The sequence below is a fragment of the Pinus tabuliformis genome, chromosome X, assembly GCF_031772625.1.
Source record: "Pinus tabuliformis cultivar Carrire ecotype Pingquan chromosome X, CPIR1, whole genome shotgun sequence".
Classification (NCBI taxonomy): Eukaryota; Viridiplantae; Streptophyta; class Pinopsida; order Pinales; family Pinaceae; genus Pinus; species Pinus tabuliformis.
The window spans coordinates 1,739,601,902-1,739,619,862 of record NC_142308.1 but is presented as its reverse complement, the minus strand read 5'-3'; positions in this window follow the sequence as shown (position 1 = coordinate 1,739,619,862).

The following is a 17,961-nucleotide window of genomic DNA, read 5'->3' as shown; positions in this document are numbered from 1 at the left end:
TAAACCGGGACCGCACTAGGAACATCCAATTTAGGATCAAAATCTGGGGTCCATTTGTTGAGGTACAAGCCTCTGGAGTCCATGAAATATGGTCCATTCCTAAAGATTAGATCCTTGTCTTCTCTTGATTCGAAGTGGAAGGTGAAGTACCCTTTCCCACAGAAGCGGATGGAAATTTTGCCGTTTATTTTATTGGACCAGTTTCGCTCAACCCACCTTTGCACCGTCTTTGGAGAGGGCCAGAGACCAGTGAATTGCCCGATGAGACCTCGTTCTGCCAGAGAAAGTGCTGCCATGCGAGGGAGAGCAGGGGGAAGAACCACTTCTTGCAGAACATCTAGCTTCTTAACAAACTTTGAGATTGCTGGGCGAGGGCGCTGAGGCGGCAAAGATTTGACTAGGGCAGAGAAGGCCAGCTGGGCAGCGGCTGCCTTCGGGGTTGCATCCGGAGGGGCCATGGCAAGAAGGGCCGAAGGCCGCAAGCGTTGGGGAGCGCGGTCTCAGGTAGTGCGATGCGTGACCTAGTTGCAGCTCCAAACGATGAAAGAAAAATCCAACTCAAGAATTATTCCTAATGAGCTTTTTAACATCATTTGATTTTTTAATTTTGATTTATTAAATAAATTTATAAGTTTTCCATAAAGTTATTAAACTTAAAAAAAATTAATGAAAAGAGTTAAATTTATCTAATTGTAAGGTACTCCTTACTAAGGTGAGGCAAGTGAGGCCATTGAAAATTTTAAACACAAATTGTACACATCATTAATTGTTTTGTAGCTATTGGTAGATGTACTAAATCACTTAGATCTAAATTGTCTATAGTGTTTATTATCACTTAGCACTTTTCAATAAATTTTTCCATGTTTCAATATTTTTGTTATTTTATATTTTTAAATAATATTAATTTTTTCCATATCTCAATGTATTATTATTTATTATTATTATTTTATATTCTTTAATGAATAAGTGTAACAAGAAAACTTTGAATTTTATCTCTATCACATTTGAAATAAAATTGACTTAAAAAAATAAATAAATAGAAGAGATCAAACATATAAAAATTGAACTCTATAAATTTTTATACTTTTATTTTATTTAAACAACTCAAGATAAATATAAAATCATTAATTCAAACTTATAAAAAAATTATTAAAAAAACACACACACATATTTACTTTTAAAACAAAATTTCAAGTTTACCAAATATAAATTAGTGTTTATCTATTTTAACTAAGTAGCTTTATCAATGATAGCCTTGATTGCGAGGAGTTATGTCCCATAAGGTTTTGGGTTTAAACCTTGTAGGTAAAAAACTGTCTTTTACAGGTAAAAAGCAAATTTGTTTTAACTTTTCATAATTAAAAAAGCAAAATATTTTAAAAATATATCAGCTTTGAGTGTGCATTAGTTTGTCTTTGACCAAAAAATTATGCCAATATTGGTAAATAATTTTTTGTTATTTATTATTATTATTTAAATCTATTTATTTCTAAGGTGATTAGTTGAGGTTTTATTATGAGTTGTTTAGTAACTTCCATTTCTATTAGTTACTAACTTTTTTTTTAAAGAGTCTCTTATTTTTTTCTCCATATTTTTAATTTAAGATGACTTATTATTATATTAAAAACATATTTCAATAAATTTAATTATGAAAAATGTGTACATTAATAAAAATTAAAACACACACACATATATATTAAAGTGTACATAAGTTAATATAAACAATAGTTAATAGTGTTTATTAACAATCTAATGTTTAATTAGTTGTTTTATTTTTGTTATAAAATATTTATGTCTATTGTTTTTTAGTTTAATTAAGTTATATTTAGATTAAGCCGTAGGTATTAGCTACTATGTAGCCGTTGTTATTTTTTTTTTCTTTTTTTTTCAAAAGGTGGAAAAACCTATCAAACTCAGTTTGTCAAACCAACAGTGAGGACAGCCATCTCTGGCTGCTATCCGCGAATGTCAGTTGACACATCACTGTTATCAAGGAAAACCACGCCACCTGAAATAACCCGCTGGTGGTCCGTAAGGGAGCAGGCTTTCACTCCTGCCAGATGCTTCTGGGTCTTGGGCCGTTAACTTGTTTTCCCTACGTCCAAGGAAGACGAGCTCTTAGCCAAGCAAAAGCAGTTTTAGGGCATACTCCATGCCCGAGCCGTTGTTATTATTAAATTAAATAGATCAAATTTATTTTATTTTATCATTATTTTTTACAATATAGTAACTTTTTAATATAGAAACTAAGTTACGCTAAAAAAAACTAGATATGTTTTTCTCTTACGAATTGAATGCTTGATAAACGTTATGGAGATTTAAGACATTGGTGCTACCAAGTCATAACATCTAGATCATTTGTATTAATTACCACCATTCACACCTCTCCAGCCATACACAACACTTAACCCTCACCTCATTTACATAGATCTCAAAATTTGAGTTTCCAAGTAGCCAGATTTGCAAGTACACTGCATTGATTGACATTGTATTTGGTACCAGGGGTTGGTAAAGATAGATAATCATTACATAATAATACGTGAAAAATAAAATTAAAATGTGAAAAAAATATTAATTAATTTTTTTTTCTAACGTTAAAGATAATGAAATCTACTTTTTGTCAAACAGGAAACTAGTTGATGGTAATCCTCAATTTTGATTGTGTTATACATTCCCTGTGGTATGTATAATAAAGTTATTAATAAGAGCAAACCCATATATATCAACCATAGCCCATTTGTAAGTTCGTATATTAATTGAGGTAATGTATTAAGTTCGAATATCGCAAGGGTTGTGTAAAGTGTTATAAACATGAAAGGAATATATGGTGCCAAAAAAGGGTGGATGTAAACACATGAATCCCCAACCTTTTATTTAAGTTTCCATAGCACCTCTCATTTTTTTCCTCTGTCATTTTGATTTGTTTTTATGTTTATCTTAATCATTTTTTGTGTTGAAATATGTAACTAGGTTCAATCTTCATAATGACACATGTAATAATGATTTTATGTAATTGACGTAATGAGAAAAATACATTTATTATTGTTGTTTTTGAGGCATAGGTTTCATGCTCAAGGGAAAATATTTTTAGGTCAAACTTCCATTGTGAGCTCTTAGGGCTTGTCATTGAGTCTACAAGTCATTAAGTCATTGGCATGTATGAAAGACCCATTTTGGGGCATGTTACATATTGTAAAAGAAAGTATTTGAGTCAAAATAAAGTCAAATGACCCGTTAAGACCTCGTCAAATGCTAACAAACAAGTCGACCTATCTAGAAGGTGAATTCGACCTACAAAGGTGACATGAATCCTATATAAAGGAGGACTTGACCTCATTCAAGCCACAATCACACATCACACAAGTTCGATCAAGGAAGAGCATAAGTGAGAGGAAGAGAAGGACCAAAGGAAAGAAGAAAACCCGAGTTTTAGGGCTATTTTCTTAGGTATTCTTCTCACACGTGCAAAGTGAATTAAATCCCCCTTCAACAGCACGCTGAGTTCATCATCAAGGACTGAAATCTAGGTCAAGGAAGGTCTCTCTAGTAAGCTGAATTGTCAAAGAAAGAAAATCAAGTCAAACGAAGTTGAAAGGAAGCAAATTTGTCCATTTTCAAGCCACATGAGTGACCTAGGATTTATGCAAAAGAAACTGCAATGTCAGGTATGCAACAAGTCGAAATTCTGAGCTAGGGCCGAAATCTGAAGCAATGGAACAAGTTTGACCAACATTGACTTGAAGGAAGAGAAGTTCATCAAGAAAAAAACTTTCACTTGGTCTTAGACGGGTTTTGGTCAAGGGTATAGGTCTTGGAATTCATCAATTGGAGATTTTATAAGAAGAAGAATTCTTGTGGGTTTTCCTCTCAGATAGGAGAGGTTTTGGCCCTAGTTGATTGCATATATCTTGTATCCTTTGTCTTATTGTTCTTTATGGATTAATAGTTGTTAGATGAAGAAAACACTGATAATAACAAGTGAAATAAGAAGTTATCCAGGTGGATATTTGTGGCCACCCGCCTATTCCATTTGGAACCCCACCATTGTTTCTTTCAATATTTCCAGTTTCCTTAATTGTAGCATAGTTTACTATTTTTTGCAGTTTTTTCGGGTCCTGAACTTTCAGAGACGTTTTGAGGCCCTAAACGACGTTTTTTTGGGAAAATCACTATTGACGTATTTTAGGTTTCAACTCAGTATTTGCTGTCAACAGTTGCAGTCATCAGATAGATCTTTCTAATGAGGTATTGTATGCGTCAAACAAAGATCGTATGGAAAAGTTACGACCCCGAGAAGTTGATGTACCAATTTACTCCAACACAGCCCATAGTTTGATGTTTCATCTCCTAGGGTTAGTTTTTTGGATGTTTGGCGTTTTCCATTGCTTCTCAATAATAAATAGGCCCTCAAGCCTCATTGTAACATAGTTCAGAGGCATGTAGCCGCCACATCTCTTCTCAAAGATAAGCTACCATCACCCAAGCTAGTTTATTTCCATTCTGTATGTAAGCATATTTCAGTTCTTTGATATTCATGAAATGAAGTTTTATTTCTATTGCATCTCTGTGTTTATGGTTATATCTGTAATTTGTTGCGTTCCTATTTAAATTCGGATCAAGAAGCTAATTAAGTGAAGTAAAAATTCACCACAAACAGTTATCAAAGCAAGATAAAGCATCCTATGTTGTTTCCCTTAGATTTATCAACATGGTATTAGAGCTAAGGTGACAAGTCAAGGAAGGGAAGATTAAAGAAGGACACTCAAGGGCTGAAGCACTAGAATATCATCAAGAGCACCAATCATTAAGAAGGGCCACTGGCACTACAAGGACAAGGATTACACCATCATCTTGAAGGAAGATATTGAAGAAGAACTCAAAATCGTAGTTCATTGAAAGAAGGGTTCTACAATTGAAACATTCCTGGGAACTTCATACAATCATCACCTCAAAGAAGGAGACCTCAAATTACCCTACCTCTACTCTAAGAAAGAAGGACCATAAATTGGAGCATTTTAAAGCCTCTAAATCAAAGAAAAACAAGGAGAAGGCGTTGTCATCATTATCAATGAACCAAGGTGATCTCCTTCTCTTTGAAGGATCACTTTTAAAGGAAGACATCTTAATCAAGAGGACATTTTCTATCATCATCATCATCATCAAAATCAAGAAGACAGTAAGTTGAAGATATTGTCATAAGCGAGTATCTTCACAAGTAAGTATATTTATGTCCACATTTGAATTTCTCAAATGACTTCATTTTGTAAGGAAAACAACAAATTGGTTGGGTCAACAAACTTTCTTGCATGGAAAAATATGACAAAGGACTTGTAATTGAAAATTGAAGGTGATATACAAATTCTAAGTAATTTTTTATATGTGTTTTGGGTAATGGATCAAGTTACTAAACACATTAACAAGTGTTTTTTAAACCAAATTTTATAGCCAAACAAAGAAAAATAACCATATTTGAAACACATAACACAAAACATGATAAAGGAGTTCACCCCTCTCCTGGGCTACATCTCCTGGTCCAACTTCCAATGCAGGACATCTTTCATTAAGTTCTCAAAAGTGTGTTTTAATGCCTTTATAATGCTCATAATGTTAAAATATTGTCTCCAATGGCTCCAGAACACAACCTCCCTCTAATAACTCACATAATCTTGATTCACAAAACATTTTTATCCTTCTTTGTCTCGTGTCGATGATGTGGGAAACATTATGGCCCACCTTCGATCAAGGTCACTTCCTGTCGACTTCAGCTCATTATCCAGGAAGTTGACCTAGAGACTCCCTTCAGGTGCCTTGGAGCCTGCATGCCTCAATGGCAGGTTCTTCGTGTTCGATGCGAGGTTTTCATCATTGGCCTCCGATCGAATGATTCTACGGGTGTTCGACACCGGCTCACTGATTCACACGCCGTAGATTGTACCTATAGTACCTTGAGGACCATTGTCATTATTGGTGGTACCTCTCGCGTCTGTTAACAGTTTTCATCATTGACTGGTAATCAGACGATGTTCTTGCATGTTCGACTTCGACTCCCATATTTGCATGCTTGAACTTGTACTTTGTTCGGGTCGAGATGGAGCGCAAGACCCTGGATTTTCTCTGTTGAGATCTAGGTTGCGATTTTGTGGATTATTATGATCATTACATGACTCATTCACTGGATAGCTGCGACCATGCCTGAGTCTACTTATCGATCCTTACTGGATGGCTGCGCCCATACCTTGGATCCATATTTTTATGTACTCTGCTATGGATGGCTGCGCCCATACCTTGGATCCAGCTTTTTATGTACTCTGCTATGGATGGTTGCGCCCATACCACATACATCATGTACTTGAGATATCAGTTGTACTTCTTCATACAGGTTCTCCGACGGCAGTGTTTTCAGTTGGCCATGTTCTTGTAAAGCATTTCACCCCTCTCTCTCTCTTGGGCCTCATGCTTTAGGGGGCATCTGTTACACAGTGATTTGTCACCGTCCCTGTTACCCCTGCTCCTGCACATTGGAAGACTTATTCCGAGACCTGTGAGAAGTGACATAACCTGAACACACTTGCATTGTATCCCCTTGAGTACGTACTTCATATGCCCTGAATACACCTTCTGCAAAATACCCATAAAAATAGCCCTTTTTCCGTTGGCGCGGTTCCACTGTGTATCACTCGTGCCAATGGGGGAAATCCTCCAAAGAGGGCGCGCTAGCTGGCGCTCTGTCTCAGAGTCGCACTCGCGCCAGCGCAGTTGGGTAAAGTTTTTAACAAACCAACTTACGAAGGTTCTTCCTAACCTATTCATGAACTGATTCCATCTTGAGTTAGTTCAGTTGGGCTTCGAATCTCCATAGAAGGGAAGTAGTTCTCCACCTCTCATAGAAGCTTCTTAGTGATAAAGACAATCCCATGAATCTTGTGGATGACCCTAACTCCTTCTCCTCTATCTATAAAAGCTTGTCCTTTTGCCTTTGACAAGTTAGTCTCCAAGTTCCAAATTCCAAGTCTCAAAGTCTGAGAATTGCCAAGTTCATGCTACAAGGAGCCTTCTTCATTCCCACGAGGCTAAATCTTAAGTGAAGAGATTCTTGTCCAAGTAACCAAGGAGAGAGAGGCTTGTTCCCCATTCCCAACAAGCTTTGCAAGGCATGTGCTGCTGATCACCCAGCCAAAGGAGGATTTGATGTCAGAACTATGGTTGTATTCTTCTTTGTTGTTTATCAATAATAGACGACTATCATTATGGTTCCACCCTTATTGTCTTTGTAATGATGATTGAGTTATATCCTTTCTGACTGATATATAGTTGCATCTATTGGATTTTATGCTTGTGTTTGTGTCGTTCTTTGCATGTGCAGGTGTCCGTTCACGAGGATCGTGGGGATTGTGACCAACCGGAGCAAAGGAACGGGAGCGACGACTCTTCTACAAGTACTAGCGTTGGAATCCAGGTAGGCCCTCATCATCGGTCTTTGATTTGCAATTAGGAACCTGCGTGTTAGCGTTGTTTGATTGTTGCTAGACCCCATTTGGGCTAGTAGGGATCGCCTCTGTCCGCAGAGGGGATTTACCTTCACATCACTATGGCCCACTGAAAAAGCTTTACAGTTGTGGATTAAATACCACTGGAAACCTAAAGGGAGCATAAATCTTCATCTCGGGTCTAAGGGATTCTTTACGGTGGTGTTCACAAATATTGAAGACAAGGATAGAATATTTGAAGGAGGGCCTTACTTCTATGCTGCTGCGGGGCTCTACATGAGACCATGGATGATGAACTTTGTTCCAGAAAGGGAAACTTTTACTTCAGTACCGGTCTGGGTAAGGCTCTATTCTCTACCTCTTGATTACTGGCAAAATGAATTGTTAGCAACCATAGGCAATAAATTAGGTCGCTATGTTAAAGCCTCTGAAGCCACTAGAAGGGGGAAATATACTTCCTTTGCTAGAATATGTGTGGAAATGGATCTATCAGGAGCTCTACCGGATGAGGTGATCTTGGAAGTTTTTGACGAAGAATGGGTGCAAACAGTAGATTATGAGCACATTCTGTTTAGATGTCGCAAATGCCATGAACATGGACATGTTTTCAGAGACTATCCGCTCAACAAAGAAATAAACAAAATCAAAATCAACACAATGAAAGAATCAGATAGCTTCCAGAAAGGGGTTAATCGAAGTAAAGGAGGTAAAAGAGGACCAAAAAATTAGCAACACGAAGGACAACAGCTCAGGGAGAACAGTTTCCAAGTGCTTCAGGAAGAGGAAGAGATTACTAACAAAGATAAAGCAATGGAAGGGAGTAATGTGGAAAACGAGAAGGAAGAAAACCTGGAACAAACACAAAATATTGAGTACCAGAAAGAAGCCACTATGAGCGATGCTGAACAAGAAATGGATCAGGAAATGACCCAGAATGATACGGACCCAGAGGACCATGAACTACTAGAAATTCTTGACAAAGAAAACCTAGACCTAGAAGGATTCTTGAGGCAGGGAACTACGGGGGGAGTGGATTCGCTACCTCAAGAAGAACTCAGCAGAATACAACAGCTGTTTCTATGGAAAACGCAGACTGAGGAGCTAGAGCGAGGGAACAACATAGATAAGCAGGACAACCGAGGAGTGAAAACGATGAAAACTACTCTGGGACTAGCTACTAGAAACCCAGGCAAGAAAAGAGGTAGGAAAAAGCAGAATGAACTCTTGATGGAGTGTGGAAAGCTGATGATTGATTTAGGTAAGATGAAAGATCTAGCCAGCTACTCCTTTACAAATCTTTTATAATGAAGTGGATATCTTGGAATATTAGAGGTCTAGGGAGTAAGAGAAAGCAGAGAATGCTTAGTAATAGAATGAAACAAGAAACGTCGGATATAATGTTCATCCAAGAAATGAAATGTTCCATTCAAAAGGTAAGACAAATTCACAGCAAATGGCTCAACAGCTATGAGTTTCTTGAAGTAAAAGCAGAGAATACAGTAGGGGGCATACTCACTCTATGGAATCCCCACAAAATAGGCATTCTGGATGCTGAGGCTTCCAGAAATTATTTATCGGTTGTTATTCAACCGGTTGGAGAAAGGGACACCTTTCTGGTCACAAATGTTTATGGTCCTCAGAGATTAGATGACAAACTTAGGTTTCTAGACACCCTGGTGGATCTCAGGGATAGACATGCAGATATACCCTGGATCATGGGAGGGGATTTCAACATGATCAAATCTCTTTCAGAGAAAAAAGGAGGAACAAGATCTCTAAGTAAAGACTCCATGGCTTTCCAAACCTTTTCTGATAATATAAAGCTTGTTGACACTAATTGGAATATTGGATTCTTTACTTGGAATGACAGGATGGGAGGAGATTCCCTTGTTGCCTCAAAGCTAGACAGATTCTTCATCTCTGAAAATCTTATGTTGAATGGTAAAGAGGTAACAGCGCGAGTTCTTCCCTTTGCAGGCTCAGACCACTGGCCAATTCAATTGGAAATCAAGGGTATTGGCACTCCTAGGAACAAACCTTTCAGATTTGAAAATATCTGGCTGTCACACCCAGACTTCACAAGCAACATTGAAAAATGGTGGTTAGAAGACTTGCAGATTCAGGGGACCAGAATGTATCTTCTTCACAAAATACTAAAGCACATCAAGCTCCGGCTTAAGGAATGGAACAAGAAGGATTTTGGTAATATTTTTGAAGAAAAGAGAGTAGTTGAAAACAAAACGCAGGTTCTCAACCAAGCTCTAATCAAGGAAGGCTTTGATAAAGAGTCAGAAGACTTGCAGATTCAGGGGACCAGAATGTATCTTCTTCACAAAAGACTAAAGCACATCAAGCTCCAGCTTAAGGAATGGAACAAGAAGGATTTTGGTAATATTTTTGAAGAAAAGAGAGTAGTTGAAAACAAAATGCAGGTTCTCAACCAAGCTCTAATCAAGGAAGGCTTTGATAAAGATATCAGTGATCAAGCAGATAAACATTATCAAGAATGGGAGAATCTATGTAAACAAGAGGAAATATTTTGGAGACAAAAGTCCAGAGTTCAATGGCTCAAAGAAGGAGAGCGTAACACCAAGTTTTTTCATAGAACCACCATGGCCAATAGAGCTCACAACAGAATCTCTTCGATCAAGAATGAAGCAGGGGAACTTCAGACCTCCCATGATGCTATCGAATCTATGTTAATCCACCACTTCCAAGGTATAACACAGGAGAATAATTCAGATAGAGAACAATCCATCAGGGAAGTTACTAGTAATGTACTGAAACTGGTGTCCAGAGAGGACAATTTCAACCTTAATAGACCAGTAACGGAAGGGGAGCTAAGTGAAGTCCTCAAAGACATGCAGAATGGCAAAGCACCAGGCTCGGACGGTTTCAATGTGGACTTTTTCAAAGCTTGCTGGAATATTGTTAAGCAGGACATTTTGAATGTTGTGGAGGACTCCAGGTCAAACAAAACCATTCTGAAAGTGCTTAATACATCCTTCATAGCCCTGATCCCCAAACAGGAGATTGCTCATACACCAGATAAATACAGACCCATAGCCCTATGCAATGTAATCTATAAGATTATATCCAAGATTGTTGCTAACAGACTCAAGCCTTTGCTTCTGGTTCTTGTATCAGGGGAGCAATCAGGTTATGTGGAAGGTAGACAAATTCTTGATAACATCATTCAAGCGCAAGAAGTGGTGCACTCTTTAACTAGCAAGAAGCAGGCAGGTATGATCATGCAATTAGATATTGCCAAAGCTTATGACAAGGTAAATTGGGTCTACCTCAAGAAAATGCTAATTGCATTTGGATTTGATCATAACTGGGTCAGATGGGTAATGGCACTGGTGACCTCCTCCAGTTTTTCTATATTGGTTAATGGCTCTCCCTCAGAGATTTTCAGTCCCTCAAGAGGCCTCAGACAGGGTGACCCGCTCTCCCCCTTTCTTTTTATCATCATGATGGAAGGACTGGGTAGAGCTATAAAGCAAGCGAAATCATCAGGAAAGATCAAAGGTCTGCAGCTTACTGATAATGGTAAGGCCCTGACTCACCAACAATTTGTAGATGATACCATGTTACAGGGAATCCCCACAGTCCAAGAAGCTTCAAACTACAAAAAAATTCTGAATCTTTTTGCCTCGGCTTCAGGTATGGAAGTTAATCTCTCTAAATCTAAAATATTTTTCTTCAATACCAATATTGCTATTCAGAAAAACATCTCCAGAATTCTTGGTTTTCAAAGGGATTCCCTTCCTTCAAAATATTTGGGAGTCCCTCTAACTGCAAAACCAATGCTCAAAAGTATATGGGAACCTTTGATCAACAAGTTGCAGGACAAAGTCAGTAAATGGACCATCAAATCTTTAAACCTTGCTAGCAGGTTAGTTCTTACAAAAGCAGTTCTTCAAGCAATCCCTATTTTCATGTTATCAACCCTCCTAGCTCCAAAAGGAGTCCTTCAGCAAATTAGAAATATTCAAAGAAACTTCCTTTAGGGCAGGGAGGAGACTAAGAGGAAATGGGCCTTGGTGTTTTGGGAAAAAATTTGTAAGCCCAAGAACCACAGAGGGCTAGGATTGGATGATCAGGAGATTTTTAGCAAGGTCCTAGGGGCCAAACTTTGGTGGCACTGGGTTCAACATCCAAAGACTCAATGGGAAAATATCTGCAAAGTAAAATATGTTAGTTACTGGCAGAACCGAGACCTTATAATGATGTCAGGAAATACAAAGGGTTCATATATTTGAAACAAACCCTGGGAGAATAGAAGGCTAGTACAAGAGAATAGCTTCTGGGAAATTAGAGAAGGAAATCTTGCTCTTTTCTGGGAAGACAAGTGGCAACAAGAATCAATTCTGTTAAAAGAAGACTTCCTTGATCTTAAACAGGAGTCAGATTCCCAAGGTTTAATAAAGGTTAAGGATTTCTGGAATCATTCTCATCTTACGGATAAGTGGAGAATCTGGAGAAACATAGATTGCAGAAATAACAATCTCCTGAAAACAAAAGCAGAGGAGCTCAGGAAAATAGTAGAGCAAAGGAAAATCTTAGTGGCAGAGGGACAAGACCAACTGAGATGGGGAAATAACAAAGAGGGCACCTTTAATCTTAAGGAAGCAAAAAGCATTCTCCTTGAGCTGGATCCCCTGGTTCCGGACAAAATCTGGCAAAACCTTTGGAGGCACCAAGGGTGGATGAAAATCAAACTCTTCATGTGGGTAGTATACCACAAGAAAATTTTGACTTGGGATAACATAAGGAAGAGAGGTGTTCAGGGGCCTTCAAGATGCCTGCTCTGTGAGGCTCAAGAAGAAACTTTGGAACATTTACTCAACAACTGCATTTTCACATCCTGGTTATGGGACTTATTTGCTACAATCTTTCAACAATCTGATAGAGACAGAGGAAGCATCATTAGTACCCTCATCAATTGGAGGAAAAAAATTTCGGATAATGAAATTCTAAACTCGGCGTGGGCTCTTACACCAAGCTTCATTATATGGAACGTTTGGAAGGAGAGGAACAAAAGAATTTTTAAGGGGGGAAAAAGCCTCCACAACACCTGCTGGAGATAACCCTGAAACAGCTCAAGCAGACTGTGAGAACCACTGTTAGCAACTTCCCTAAAAAACCTTCCTCTGAGGTAGATTTAAATATTCTCAGGCAGCTGGGGATGCAAGGGCTCACCCTCCTTGGCCCAGACAAGAACAAAAGAATTTTTAAGGGGGAAAAAAGCTCCCACAACACCTGCTGGAGATAATCCTGAAACAGGTCAAGGAGACTGTGAGAACCATTGTTCGCAACTTCCCTAAAAAACCTCCCTCTGATGTAGATTTAAATATTCTCAGGCAGCTGGGGATGCAGGGGCTCACCCTCCTTGGCCCAGACAGGAAGGTGATTTCTTTGGATACGGAGAAGGAATTTTGGCATCCTCCTCCAGATGGCTATTTAAAATACAACATTGACGGGGCTTCAAAAGGGAACCCGAGAACAGCAGGGTATGGAGGTGTCCTCAGAAATGCAAAAGGAAGTATTGTTTTTATCTTCCATTGCCACCTAGGTACAGCCACCAACAACATGGCTGAACTAATGGCTATGGAACAATGCCTGGATTTACTGAAGCAGGACAACTGTCTCAATGTCATGATAGAGGCAGATTCAGAGTTAATTATCAACTCAGTGCAAAAAATACATAATGGAACTGCGCCGGATAAAGTCTCTAAGCATTGGAAATTAATTCGGGTCTTCCAAAGAATTCAAAGCCATCTTCAAGACCTGCGCACTGTCAGTTTCCACCATGTTTGCAGAAAGGCAAATAAGCTGGCGGATCTTCTGGCCAACTAGGGAGTTAGCTGCATAGAGAATAATGTGTTGATGAAGTGGCAGGAGTTGCGGCCAAGCAGACTGAGAGCTCTATGCTGCGAGCAGGCAGAAGAAGATAGGGAAGTGTTTAGACTCAAAACCATGGAGACTAGCTCGATTTGATTTTCCCCTGCATGTGTCTTCATTTTCTGAGTTGCTGGTCTCTGAAGAGAAGAGATCCAAGTCTGGTCGCCCAGACTCAAGGAGTAAGCGTGATGAAGAGCTCAGTTCATCATGGGCAACGCTTTGATTCCCACAAGTCTTTGCTCAGTGGAAAGACTCTTACCCTCACAACATCCCAAATCATGGCGAGGAAGTTTAACATTTGCAAGAGGATCTCGGTTATTCGGCAACTGGTGTTTTCAGATTTCGGGGTCCAGATTTGCAAAACCGCCTCCCAGGCGGTTTTCGACTGATCGCACCACTCTCAAGTGGTAATGGTTTTGGCATTTTCGCAGCGATCCCTTTCATCCTGCGACACGTGGCAGGGTGGGGTTCCGAAAACCGCCCTCCATCGCTGACTAAAGTTGCACCTTCTTGTCCCGCGCGAAATCATTCTCATCCGTTGGATTCAGTTGTAGTGAATCAACGGTTGACCTGGTTAGAGCAACTTGGTGGGGCAGGACCGTTAATCATTGGTCTCTTTGGCTTTGCGTCTTTCTCCTCTGCCATCGATCTTCTTGATTTGATGGGACGGTTCTATTGGTTTGGGTTTTCACGGGCTTTCCGAGGGATAGACTTTAGTTTTTTGTTTTAGTTAATTCTTAGGCTCGAACTTTTAGATGTAAAGCTATAAGGTTTTGCCCTGGGTGGCTTAAGCTTTTATTTCTTTTCTGTTTCTGTGACGTCGAGTGGACGTTTGTATATTCTGTACACTATTTTTTGACTCAATGATATAGAAGGATCCATGCTTGCTTCAGCAAAAAAAAAATTAAGTATATGGCAATATAGTAAATGTCTTTACCATCATCAATACAATATAATTACCATAAAATAATATTTAAAACTATATTGTAAATAGTAAAGGATATACCAATACAATATAACTACAAAACAAATTAAAAGTAACAAATGGAAGGATAAGGGCACATTAATAAACTTCTTCAAACACAAAGATTATTACCAACACCAAAGTAAAACCCAAAACTGAATAATCAATCATTACCAAATAAATAGATTTAAATACTTAGGAAAATTAATAAATCCAAATATTAAAGGTAAGACTAAAGAAAACCTACACATTTTTTTGGGTTAAGTTACAATATGCATTTAACCATGAATTGTAACCTACAATGTTTGGTGTGTATAACCATGGCACTACTCTCTCTCTTCAAAATCCCATAACCCTAATAAGTGCCATGGGAATGGATTATTTAATCACAACACGTGGCATCATCCAACAATGACTATCATTGATATGGCGAATCCACAGTGTCATCGTGCTTCGCCCATGGTTGAAAAAGACCCCGTGTGCCCTAATTTAACATCTAGAGGTTACTGCGGGTGTAGCAGTGACTGCTGGAATCAAAAGAAAGGCATTCTCTGAGAGTTGGGGTTGTGTGTCTCCTTCAATCACAATGGTTAGTATGCTTTCGTTTGAATCTGTACGTGACGATTATTTTTCTTCTGTTAGATTTGTTTTATCCTTTCCCATTATACTCTATGAAGTTGGGCTTCTGTTTTGTTATGTGCTAGTAGACATTGGTACCAAGGTTTAACAGCAATTGAAACAAAGTATGGCTTTAAGTTGAACCAAAAATAATTTGAGAAATGAAAGAAGATGTACAAAAACAATGAAAAATACAAAGTTTCAAGGTTTAGGGCTTTTAGGTTTTAAGGTTGAAGACTTAGGCTTTCGGTGCGTTTGTCTTCAGAGTAGCTTGTGTTTATCGTTTGAATTGGTTCCCGTGAATTCAAACTAGCATTTAGCAGCAATGGAAACAGATGAAACCTTGAAATTGAACCAAAACTAACTAAAAAGCTGAAGGAAGGTAAATCCCCATGAAACACGGGGAAATACAAGGTTTTCAAGGTCTTAGTGTTTTTAGGGTTTGTCATAGGAGCAAACTCTATTTATCGTTTGGATTGGCTACTACGAATGTTCTTAATCCTTATTAAAAACACGATGAAGCATGAAATGGCAATAAACCGATTAAAATGTCTGCACCCTCTTTCATTAGTTACCCCCAATCGACTTGTGTGTTGTGCCTCTCTCGTATTAAATTGCAGTTGGTTGATTTACTATTTTGTGAACATTATCATGGTTGAACCCTCTCGTATCAATTACTGCTTTTTCGATCCAATGATATTCAACTAAATTGTATTTCGCTGAATTTTCAAATTTGTAACTATAAAATACTTCCAAATACAGTGAAGTTTAAGGCAATGTAACGGAGTTATCATTTGTTGTTTATCAGTTTTCAAGGAAGTGAAATGAGTAAAAGTGGACAATTTGGTGTACTACAGTAACAGTCTGAAACATAGATAGCCTACCTAAGCTCCTACATTAACATCCTACGATGTAGTTATAGGCTAACTAGGATCCCACAGTAACAACTTGAAACCTTGCTATAGTCTATCCAGGCGTTTAATTAACAGAAACAAGCAAGAGAGAGAAATTCAATTTTATCAAATGTCTCTTACAACCTTGTTGGGCTTGCTATACCCTCACTATGAATATTGAGGGACAATTGCGAAAGAGCTTTTACTATTAACAAAAGCAACTGACATTATGAGGCGTTTACGATGGAAATCGATGGAAATAATGAAAATATTACAGGCCTTATTTGAAACCTTGATGCACTGTAGTTCAATGATCACAGAACATCGCTTGATTGTCAATACTTTGGAGTGTCATCGTTCTTAGATAGCTACGTGACTAGAAATAAGAAATGCGAAATGGGTATATAGTAAGGGAAATGGACATTCTCATGTTTACCAAAGTAAGGTTTTTATTGTGTCAGGTGTATTTTAGTTTTTTAAACATATATGTAAAACCAATAAATCCTTTTAAAAAGGATTAAGTACAATGACTAGTTGTGAGGACCACATCTTCCAGGCTATATACATTTTTTTTATTTTTTTTTTACAACAAATACAACCAAAAAGAAACACATTGAGATTCAAATTTATCTTTCACATACATTTCTGCCACTCCTTCTAGGAAACATATCATAACATTTCATACCTTTAACTAAGATCAACATTAATGAAATACATATGTACCATTCACCAGAAGGCGAGACTCTGCTTGCTCTGCTATTGCTGGTATTCTCTTGTAGTTGGTCGCCTCCGCGAGTGAATGATGACGCAATTGATCCGAATGCGAAGACTCACCGGTTAACCTCCCAGCCTACTCCTTGGGTACTCTTCTTCCCCGCGGACCCCCGAGCTGCGATGGGGTTGTACAATGGAGACAAGCACTAGCTGGTAGAGGAGAGCACACCTTGGCTCAAGAGTCCCCTCTCTAAATCCTCTACCTCACCAAACTCACTATAGCTTCGTAATCATTGCTCTCACAACATCTCATCCATCCGACAATAGGGTTCCCCAACAGTCCCTTTTTCCCATGGCTTGCCCCTTCTTTTATAGGAGTCCTCATAGGTGACACTTGTCATGTCATGCATAATTAATTATTTTGTTATAATTCAATAACTTGATTATTCACCCACCCATGTGTCATTCTCACATCAAGGTCTCCCAAAATTATTTACTTAAATTTTTATTTAAAACTAATATTTTCCTCACCTCAACAAGATTCCTATTTCTTCTCCTAGTTGTCTCTTTATTCCCCCCTTTTATTCCTTAATTTGTGTTCATTACTTGAAGTCAATTAATGAGTCAAGATTTTATCCCCAAACTACTCCCTAATTTAACTCAGGTTATCTCCTAGATGGATATTCTTATGTTGGTTGCTGACACATGGAGCTTCTCTACATTTCTCTAAATTTAATTTATTATTCTCATTTTAATTCACCTTCCCCTTTTTTTTAATTAGGTTTAAATTAGTTTAAGATTAATCTTTATCCTTACTATTATGTTTGTCTTTCCCCTTTTTCCTAATTAAACCACATAATCTTCCTAGTATTTTCCAAAATGGGACGGGTAGAGTTTTTAAGGTACTTTATTTTAATTCTTCCTATGATCCTCCTTATTCCAAGTTTTATTTTTTATTTAATTGCATTGGTTTCTAATCATCATTTACCCTTGATGTAAATTTATCTAGTTTTCATTCCTTGCTTATATTTATTTATTATTATTTATTTTTAATGATTCCAAGGATGCCAAGTTTGGTTGTGCCCTTCAAGAACTTCCCTAGAAGTTCCAAGGGTGCCACACCTAATAGCTTATTTGTGATGTCAACGGTGCTAGTTTGGTTGTGCCCTTCAAGAACTTCCCTAGAAGTTCCAAGGGTGCCACACCTAATAGTTTATTTGCGATGTCAGGGGTGCTAGCTTGGTTGTGCCCTTCAAGAACTTCCCTAGAAGTTCCAAGGGTGCCACACCTAATAGTTTATTTGTGATGCCAAGGGTGCCAAGTTGGTCGTGCCCTTCAAGAAATTCCCCTGAAGTTCCAAGGGTGCCACACCACTTGC